This window comes from Erythranthe guttata, chromosome 11, assembly GCF_056151865.1.
Source record: "Erythranthe guttata isolate IM_541 chromosome 11, IM_541, whole genome shotgun sequence".
Taxonomy (NCBI): Eukaryota; Viridiplantae; Streptophyta; class Magnoliopsida; order Lamiales; family Phrymaceae; genus Erythranthe; species Erythranthe guttata.
Window position 1 is genome coordinate 5,675,732 of NC_142543.1, and position 11,536 is coordinate 5,687,267.

At 32.1% G+C, this 11,536-nt stretch overlaps 1 long non-coding RNA gene across 1 annotated transcript; it reads left to right on the top strand.

Moving 5' to 3' along the window:
• Window positions 1-2,025: 2,025 nt before the first annotated feature.
• Window positions 2,026-9,561, top strand: LOC148766863 (uncharacterized). Its single transcript, XR_016034499.1, has 2 exons — window positions 2,026-2,477; window positions 9,350-9,561. It is a non-coding gene; the product is annotated as an uncharacterized LOC148766863 (long non-coding RNA).
• The last annotated feature ends 1,975 nt before the right edge of the window (window positions 9,562-11,536 follow it).

Sequence of the window (11,536 nt, forward strand, 5' to 3'; positions counted from 1 at the left end):
TGTTTTGTGCGCTTCACGCAAATGTTACAACTCTGAATTAAGAGATAAAATTTATGTTCTTTTTTTATTCCCTTCCATTTTGTTTTATTTAAATTCGTGTTGTTATAAAGAGATAGTCGTTTCCATATTATTATTTTTTTCTCATTTCAAAACTGACATCCGTGCAACGCACCAGTGAAATACTAGTTTAAAGAAATCAAGAAGGCATTAAAGTAGTGGGTAAGGAATACTAGGGAGGGTAAATATGGAATAATAAAAAAATTGAACCTATCACTAATAAATGAAAAATGATTGGGCCCATCCTTATTCAAAAAGCTAGTGGGGGTCTCACTAATAGCCCCAATAGTATTGCTGTGGAGCACAACAATATTATTTTTTAACCATATTGTTTTTAATAGTACAATTTTACACAGTAATGTTTTTTAATATTATTTTGTTAGATAATAATATTACCATCTTAGACAGTAATATATTTAATATTACTACTAGACACAGTAATATTACTGTTTGTATTGGGCAATAATATTCATGGAAAAAAAAGTGGATTAAAAAAAAACCAAATTCAACGCCGCCGGAGATTGGCACTTACTCCTTTCTCCAACAAAAAAAAATAAGATAAAAAGTCAACTCCGGAGATCGGCAAGAGCAAGGGCGCCGAATAGCAGCGGTTTCCGGTGGCAGTGAAAATTAGGTTAGGGATCACAAATAAATAATTAGTAATTTGGGGTTAAATTGATGAAATCGAAGTATATTAGATTTTGATGGGGCATTTTAGTCATACACATCTCTGGGCCTTCTCTAGACTTTTAATAATTAAGTTATGAATATGGCTTATCTGTAATATTATATATTTCAATGCAAGGGAGAAAATTTGGATCGAATTGTCTATTTGAATTAGAAAATCGGATGTCACCCATTACTTCTTTTAATGGGGAGATGCCCAAAATATTTTGCTCCATTTGAGAAAAGTCTACCCATTTTCAGCCGTTATGTTTTCCAATTTTGCCCCTGCCTGCCACATCATCACTGCGTCACGCGCTGGTAATCAGCGATTTTTTTTTTCTTTACTATATCTGTAACACCCCACATTTTCATAAGCATATTATAGGGATTTATTGAATAAATTATCAATATGACTCATTCCCATACATACATTACCTTTCATGAATTAATTAGTAAATGCTATGCATCTTAGTTGTTTATATGAATTAAATAAGATTATTTTGAATAAATGATGAATATGCACTCATGGTAATTAGTAATTTCAATGCATTCTAAGTGTTTAAGTGATTTTTATAAATTATGATATTTATGAATTAGGTGTACTTGTTTGATTAAATGATTTAGTAACTTCGATTCCGTGATTAAGTGATTCTTGTGATTCTGTGAGTCTGCTCCTACGAATTTTGTGAATTTGAATTTATTATGCAACTTAATTGAATTAGTTAATTCATGAATTTTCATAGTTTAATTAATGGATTTATGATTAGTAATTAGTTAATCCCATTTATCTAAGTGTTTATATGACTAGAGTTTATAATTTGGTTAATAGTTCCACTCAATTTCTCTTCTATTCTGTAATTAAATATTTATATGTGCTTAAGTGTGTGCATGAGCCGTGTAATTTCTTATGCATATGTGTGGATGATATGAATGTGCCATGTGTATGTGTATGGTGTGTTTATATGACATATTATATGAATATGTATACTATCATATATTATATGTGCTTGATTATATATGTGAGGATTTAATTATGTGTATACATGTATGTATGTTCTATGTGCGTGTTTATTTAATGTACATGTATGTGGCATGCATGCCCATAACTCCCTCGCTCTCTCTCTCTCTCGGTAAATACAGTGTAATTTCCTCTCAAATTCTTCTTTCTATTATTTTAATATTATATATAGATACATATATATATATATATATATATATATATATATATATATCTATAGATTTTGTGTGTGCATGGTGCTTGAGTGTTGTAAAATAGCCGTGAATGTGTTTGTGTGTGTTGGATTTGTGGTGTGCTTCCAAGTGTCCTAATTCCCCTAATTGCAATCTACACCCTCTTGTCTTCTTTATTGCAAGTAAGTCCCTCTACTCCCCTATAAATTGGCCCTTTCCTCTTCACTATTTTCAGCATAAAAACATCAGCCAAAAATCACTCATTTTCTCCTCTATTTCTCGTCCAAATACAGCCCCAAAAGGAAGAATTCATCTTCCACTTCCAAACCTTCAAGATTCTTCATAAAAGTCTCTCTTTTCCTCTTCTAAAATCCTCTCAAAAAGCCTCTCTCTCTCTCCCTAAATTCGAGATTCCCCAAATACACTCTAAGAAACAACCATATAATCTCTCAAAACTCAGCTCCAAAGCAATCCAATACCACCCATGTCAAGCCCAAAGACTTCCAAGCCAAAACTCCATGGATCCTTGGTTTCTTCTCCTTCTTAGCCTTTGATTTTCATGGGTAAGGACCTCTTGGTCTTTACTGAAATAATAACCTAATTAATATCAATTTTATGTTTTTAAATGAATTATATGATTGTGGTTTTAATTTTGGGCTTTAGAAAATAAAAATCTTGATGAACACTAATTGAAATTCAGATCCGTAGCCTCTGTTTGTATTGCATGTCTCATCGGGTAATACTTAAGATAAAATTATGAAATTTTACAGTAGTCTAGATAATTGCGTGAGCTTCGTTATGATATCAATTGTGCATAAATCGGATTTATATTGAGTAAGTTATGAACCTTTTTCTGAAACTGCACAGTTTCTGAGTCATTTATGAACTATGTGTTTAATACGACTTTATACTAATTTTCGATTTACTTGGATATGATTATAGACTTATTAAAATTCTTCTTTGCAAAATTTCACAGTGTTTGGTTCAAGGTATGAATTATTTGATAATTTTAAAGTTGATTGCTCTGTTCTGGAAATTTGACTGTGTCACTGCACTAAATTAATTATTTCTCTTAAATGGTTAGGTTTCTTGCTGAACTGTTTTATCAACGTAGATTAGACTTATAGGTGAACATCTTGTGAAACTTGTAGGGTTATTTTAATAAAAACAATATATTTTATTATAAATTATAATAATGACTTTGACCACTTTTATGAGGGTCATTAGACCAGTATTTTAAAACCTTCAAAGTTATTATTTTCCTACATAAAATACCATAATTTCTATATTAAATTGAGGTTTTATGGGGTTATATCATATATTATATAAAGGGGATATTGTGGCTTTGCACGAGGATGGGAGAAGAGGATAAAAATATGAATTTCAAAAGATCCGATATATATTATATGTTGAGTTCTTGTTGTGTGTCGGGTGTAAGCTTCTACTTCACTCGAACGTGCAATTTCGGTGAAGTTACAGCGGAGAGATAGGCTGGGCTGTTGTATCCCATAGGCGACACGATCGGAACCTTTTTGCACCTCATTAGAGAAGGGGTCGTGAAATTCGTCTTAAGAGAGCGACCTAGTCCGCGCCTCACCTTGCTTATCTTCATATTATCGTGGTTTTTATTGCATCAACTTGTTAATTATAAAATTAGAGAACAAATGGAGTCCAAGCCTCAATCCACAAGTTTCGTGATCAGTCGACAAATTGCAGCCGTGGTTCCAACAATTTAAGACGAATTTCAATCCCGTGAAGATGAGCTTTGACGATGATCCAAAAAGAGCAACCCTTGATGATGAAAAGGGAGATAATTCATTTTATTTTATTACTATCTTGTGTTGACGAAATAAAATTAATGATCTTATTTTTGTTGTAGGTGAATCTATGTACAATTCACGAATTTATACTTTCAGGTCAGTTTTGGACCTTCTAATATCCGAATTTGAGAATGTGTAAAGCACGAAAGTTTTAGGCATTTCTGTTGGCTATCTGAAACATCTTGAATCACTAAAATCGGACATCGAACGAGAAAGATATGCTCCAAATACTGAGCACTGTTGCAGCTGCCAAATTGTACGCGTTTTTGAGATATTGAAAGAATCGATAATTGAAAACTATCAAACTCTGGTATGTTCTTCATTTACACATATTAAATATAATTTTTCTTGGCAATAAAATGATATAATTGCATGAAAATATTATTTCTAGAATGTGAAAATCCATACACTGTCATATAATTGTTGTTGTAGTCAATTTAGTGCATTTTGTGTATTATATTTGGAATTGTGGTTATAACTTTTGTGATAGAAGATAGATATTGACTTAATATTACGGTTGTGATTTTTTAGAATGATATTACTACTATTTGCTTAATAGCTGATAAATATCCTCTTCAAATTAATAGATGAGTAATGAATTAGTTACGACGTGTTTAAATGCATTTACCCTGTTGAAGTTTTTGACTAACGTTGATATATAGTGCATTAGAATTTGAATATAAAAATTGTGTGTTTTATAGCATATATTCAAATTCATTAAATAAATATTGAAACGTTTTGATTGTATTTATTTGCGCGAGGAACCGGTTACATATGCTAAAATTATTTAATCTTTGATGCACTATTATGCCAGTAATCAATGTGCATGATTTAAATGATTGTGCATATTGAAGTCTAATTAGTAGTGGCTGAATTGGCTATGATTAAATGGTTACTACTCAGCATGCATGTATTTGTTTATGAGTTGCGAGTATCATATTGTGGATGTTAGTGCATCAGAATGTTGATTATGAGTAATATAATTCCGTTGGTCACTATGTTAAAGTTCATTTATGTACATTAGTCTTTTCAGAATTTTGAATCACTAATTTTGCACTTGAAGATATACATTCTAATTGCACCGGATTCATTCACTTTTTTTTTTTTTCATTAAAAGAAATAAATAAATTAAGTTTGTGTAAATTAATTTGCATAAGCATGTTTGTCAAATGTGATTTTTAAAGACACATAATTTGTCTTCATTGTGGCAGTAATGAGAATCCACAGTTTTGTTTTTTTAAATTGAGGAAACAACTCTGATAAATTATTAAATAAATAACTTATTTAAATGTAGAAATAGTGGGGGTAATAGTAATTAGTATAATTGCGAAGATGAGCATGCATGATTTATTTGGTGGAGGTAATACTGTATGTATTTAAATTTTTTATGAGTTATGCAAAATGGTTTTAATATTGAGAAATAGTGGGGGTTTTTAGTGTGTACGTATATGAGCATGTTACAATTGAATTTGATGTGATCTATGTTAATTGCTCATTTTATGATTACAAATTGTTTATAGTGATAATGTGATAAATTATGTATTATTTGCAATTTTGAAAATGCAAGTAGTTATTAAAGGCCTAAATTTGCATATATGTGACATTGATGTGATTTACAAAGGCCTAATTATAATTATTAAATTTGCTGAATATATTTGCGAAAATATTTGTGACTTGTGGAGTTGTCGATATTTAAAAGTCAAAATTCATATCAATTTTGATTCATTGTTTTGACATTAGCCTATGAAGAAGCCGGTTGATACAAATGTGATATATAAAATTATAGTGTATGATAAATCAAATGCTTTGTGCTTTGATTAATGAGATTGTGAAAAATCAATGATTTGTGCATTGATAGATGTGATTGAAAAACTGCAGTTGGCAAATTGCGAGAATTTTTTAATGGAACCCGGAACCATTAAAAGAAAAAAAAATACAGTACTGTGAATCTATGTGAAAATTCACGTGAAAATTGATGTGAAATTATATGTGACATGGTTAATAACCCATTGAATCTATGAGACTAAATGTCGAATAAGCGCTACTAAAATTGTGAAATTATATTTCACATTATTTCAGAAATTATCTGAAATGCATTGAGGGGGATTGGATTAAAGCCTAAGAATTTTCGAAAAGTTGTTGATGAGGATACAACCGCCTAGGGACTGGAGATCCCAGGAACTAGGTCGGAGACCAACGATGTGAAAGCAACTTGATAGTGATAAAAGTGCACACTTTTATTATCCATCCCTATAATTCTTGTGCACTAATAAAGCTCGTAACGAATTGTGAGGTTGAGACTTTGATCTATTAATGAGTTCTATAGCCCGAATGGGTGGGGTGTTGGAGTTACGTAAACATCCTTGATAGAATTCACCTTGTGAGTGTGGAAGTGGGGCCGCTTCCTATGAGAATTATAAGCTGTTCTCTAGAGCTCTCACGAGAAATGGGGTAAAGCACATGGCCGTTAATGTGCTGGCTTTAGAAGCTTCGATCGGGACACTTTGAGTATTATGTGTGCAATATGATTCTACGTGCCCCAAGGGTCACTGATTGAAGGCTAAGTCCACTTTGATTCTAGTACGGGAAACATATTGTACTAAGTGAAGGTTTGAAGGCTCACGCATTTATCTAGACTACCGTAAAATTTAATAATTTTATCTTAAGTATTGCCCGATGAGACATGCAATACAAACAGGGGCTACGAATCTGAATTTCAATTAGTGTTCATCAAGATTTTTATTTTCTAAAGCCCAAAATTAAAACCACAATCATATAATTCATTTAAACACATAAAATTGATATTAATTAGGTTATTATTTCAGTAAAGACCAAGAGGTCCTTACCCATGAAAATCAAAGGCTAAGAAGGAGAAGAAACCAAGGATCCATGGAGTTTTGGCTTGGAAGTCTTTGGGCTTGACATGGGTGGTATTGGATTGCTTTGGAGCTGAGTTTTGAGAGATTATATGGTTGTTTCTTTGAGTGTATTTGGGGGATCTCGAATTTAGGGAGAGAGAGAGCCATTTTGAGAAGATTTTAGAAGAGAAAAAGAGAGACTTTTATGAAGAATCTTGAAGGTTTGGAAGTGGAAGATGAATTCTTCCCTTTGGGGCTGTATTTGGACGAGAAATAGAGGAAAAAATGAGTGATTTTTTGCTGATGTTTTTATGCTGCAAATAGTGAAGAGGAAGGGCCAATTTATAGGGGAGTAGAGGGACTTACTTGCAATAAAGAAGACAAGAGGGTGTAGATTGCAATTAGCGGAATTAGGACACTTGGAAGCACACCACAAATCCAACACACTCAAACACATACACACGGCTATTTTACAACACTCAAGCACATGCACACACAAAATCTATAGATATATATGTATCTATATATAATATTAAAATAATAGAAAGAAGAATTTGAGAGGAAATTACACTGTATTTACCGAGAGAGAGAGAGCGAGGGAGTTATGGGCATGTATGCCACATACATGTACATTAAATAAACACGCACATAGAACATACATACATGTATACACATAATTAAATCCTCACATATATAATCAAGCACATATAATATATGATAGTATCAATTTTGCATAAATCGGATTTATATTGAGTAAATTATGAACCTTTTTCTGAAACTGCACATTTTATGAGTCATTTATGAACTATGTGTTTAATACGACTTTATACTAATTTATTTACATAATTTACTTGGATATGATTAGAGACTTACTAAAATTCTTCTTTGCAAAATTTCACAGTGTTTGGTTCAAGGTATGAATTATTTGGTAATTTTAAAGTTGATTGCTCTGTTCTGGAAATTTGACTGTCACTGCACTAAATACATTATTTCTCTTAAACGGTTAGGTTTCTTGCTGAACTGTTTTATCAACGTAGATAAGACTTATAGGTGAACATCTTGTGAAACTTTCAGATTTTTTGGATGTATTTTCTAAGAGATATGAATTTTCAAAGATGAAATACCGAAACTGTCAGATTTTCTAAAATAAACTGTTTCGAACTAGAAAGTTTGTTTAGAAGTATGGTTTTAAATTCTTGATCCTTAGTTAATAGAAGAATGAAAATTATATTAAGATAATAAAATATAAAAAGTTGAATTTAATCATAGTTATAGTCATGAATTATTCATTTAAGTCATTATGTGTGTTTCGATTGATTTGGTATGTTGGTTTGAAATTCATTATGTGTGTGCCGTATGTGTGTAAGTTTTGAAGATTGTTGAGATTACTTGTGGGATTATTAGTCAATTAAACTCGTTAATGTATAGTATATCCTATATTTCATACTTTATATATAAGTTAAATAAACGACTATATATTTATATATCCTAGCCTGCGTGGTCGTAGGAATAATTCCCGATCCATGGCTTATATATGTATACTATACTATATTATATCTCTATAGCAACCTACGTAGTCGTCGAGTGAAAACTCCGATCCATGGTTTATGTAAATATAAAATATACTATTATAAATATATGTGTGGGTGTGTACAACTACATGTGTATGTGTGTGGATGAACAATAATCTTTACGTGCTTTGTGTTTATTGTGCTACGCTTGATTGGATATCATAACTGTGTGTGTGTGTACGTGTATGTATTTGTGTCATATGTGTGATTTAATCAGTCTATCAGATACTATGTGATTAATAATCTGTGTTATTTTATTGTGACGTATTTGTGTGTTATTTGTGGTGTTTAAACGGTAATAGGATTATGGTCTAAGTGTTCATGTCCATGCATAACCCGTGTTTTGAAAATTGAAAGATTAATGGAATGTTTGGGTAATAAACGAATCGGATACGGTGGGCCGGTATCCAACTAGGGTTGAGAGGAGTGATACGAGTGATATGAGTGATATTGGATCCATAGACGGGCTCGAAACGGTTTATTATCCGAATATAGAAATTAATCTTTCACGGATCCGACAAAATGAAAAATGAATTTTAACACACATTGCATTCACATGCATTTTGGTTATTTTGCATAATAACGTGAATTATGTGGGTATAGTGTGTTTTTATGACTTATGTGTAATAATGTGCTTTTGTGACCCGTGTGTTGTCGTATATTACCTGATGTTTAGATTGTCACGTTGGGATTCTGATAAGGATTCTGTTGCATTCCATTTATATGCGTAAAGTGTTAAATTGATACTAAAGGGACTTTATGTCCGTGAGTAATATGAGGATTTTATATCCGTATAATATGAAAGAGGACTGTGTGTCCAATATACCAAGATTGAGGTAAACAGTATTATATGTTTATATGTAGAGCTATATGTTCGACTATGTTTTATGATAATATTCATGCTTCGTGGTTCTTAAGTTTGAAGAATAGAAGTACTGTATTTGTATGTGATATTATGTGCTTTCACTTATGTGATCGAATGCCTTGGTCTAAAAGAATAAATCAAATATAGAGGACATAGTAGAAGCTGTAGGATTATCCCTACACAAAAGAACATAGAGACGAGGACTTTAGGACCCTTATAGGGCGTGAGTGACACGTTGAGAGAGGCGTGAGTATCGTCGGGCCAATGTTCTTACTGAGCCAGTGGTTGGGCTCACGCTTTATGCGAATTTCTCCTTTTCAGGTTCTCGAAGTAATCAGAGTGTGCAGCAGAGCGGAGTTCGAGGAATCACGAACCTTGAGGCCTTGCATGTCTTACTCGGATTTCATAAAAGATCCATGTTTTCACTTTCGTTTATAAAAGGGTCTTATGTAAAAATGGAGATTTTTATTTTACTCTGATTTAGGAATCCAGTCTATTAAACGGGGGTATTTAAATTAAGTTTATTTTTCTTCCACTGCCTTACAAGTTTTCTTTTCAAACCCCGATGATGTTTAGGTAGCACTCTTTATGAAAATCGTAACTTTAATTTGTGGGTGATATTTTAAGTAAAGGGAAATACTTTTAAAGTTCGAATTTGGGTTTCTCAAGGGTCAAATTGATCCGAAATTTTTAAAGTCCACTAGAATATTTCTTCTTTAACTAAAATTCATGAAGGGTGTTACAATATCAATGTTATTAATTGACTATGAAGCATAGTCGATTAAGGTAAATCGACTATGCTTTAAGGTAAATCGACTATGAAGCATAGTCGATTAAGGAAATTCTTTAATTTTTTTTTAATATTTTTTTTAACTATTTTTTTTTTTGTATATCAGATATATTAATCAACTATGATGAAGTATAGTCAATTAATAATCTGCTACTACAAATAACAAATCACAAAAAAAAATGCAAAATCAACAATATTTTACAAAAATAAAAAATATATAAATATTACAATTGATTTATACAATTGGAATCAATAAAAAAAATCAAAATAAAAAATAAAAAATTGGAGTCGATCAACCTTAATCGAATACCAGGGCATAGTCGATTAGCTTAATCGACTATGATAAAGCATAGTCGATTAAGAAGCTGCAACTAAAAATAACAAATCACTACTGCAAAAAAATGCAAAATCAACTATATTTTACAAAAACAAAAAATATACAAACATTATAATTGATTTATACAATTGGAATTAATAAAAAAAATCCAAAAATAAAAAATAAAAAATTGGAGTCGATCAACCTTCATCGACTACCAGAGCATAGTCGATTAAGGTTCCAGTCTGCGCGAATTTCTCTACACGCGCAGTCCTCCCTCCGATCCAAAAAAACCATTAATCTGCCTCCCCATCGTCACCACACTGCCAACACACCACACTATTCAACTAATCCCTAACACGAACAAAATAAATAAAATATATAATTCATACAAAAAAAAAAACAAATTAGCATTTCAATGTCCCAAAAAAAAGAAAAAAAAAGGAACGATTCAACGTATTTGTCTTGTTGGTCACTTCATAAACAATTTCTGAACACATGACAAAATCAACACTAAAAAAATAATTTAAAAAAAAAAACAAACCAAAAAAATAAAAAACAAACAAACAAATACCTTCATCAACATCAATTGCAACAGTGATTTTCTCATGCCTCATCCCGTAGCCGTCGACCCACTGCGTCCTTGACGACGAGTGCCTGTCATCAGCTTCAGCGTCGTTGGTGAAAACCATCGCCGCCAACTACAGATTTGTCACCACCCTTCACGCGGCGGCGGGAGGCAGCGGCAAACAGTCTTCCACCACCACCACCGTTGGTCGCCGTCAAACATTCTTCCAGAGTCATTGTCTGATCTACTTCTCCGATGACGTCTTGTTTTCCTATGAATTTCAGTTGAGAAGAAAAGAGAGAAGAGAGAAGATGAGAAGATGAAAAAAGAAGAAGAAAGAAACGGTAAATGAAATGAGTTAAGGTTCTGAAACGTGAAAATGAGATTTAATATTAATAAGGGTGGTTTGGGAATTATTAAAATAGCATTTGAGTGGGATATTAGTTAAGGGGGGTTTCTCTAATTATTTTTATGAGGGGGTGTTTCCTTAACTATATTTCTTAGATGGGGGTTTTAATTTCTCTAATATTTTCTTTATATAAAGTTAAAAAAAATTCAAAACTCTACGCTCTTTAATTATCAGTTTATCACAGCATTAAGAAATTCGTGTGGCACGAGCAGTGTCGAGGCCAGAATAAGTTGTGAGGGGGGCCTTAAACATATCAGGGGTTCAGGGGCAGAGCCCCCGAAATTTTTTTTGCTATCAAAGAAATTTAAGATAAAAAATTGATATGAATTTTTTTTTCTCCATTTTCAGAAGATAATACCAAAGTGAATTGCAAAAGTTAAATTGCTATAAGAGTCTAAGAAACATGAATATCAACTCGATTATGA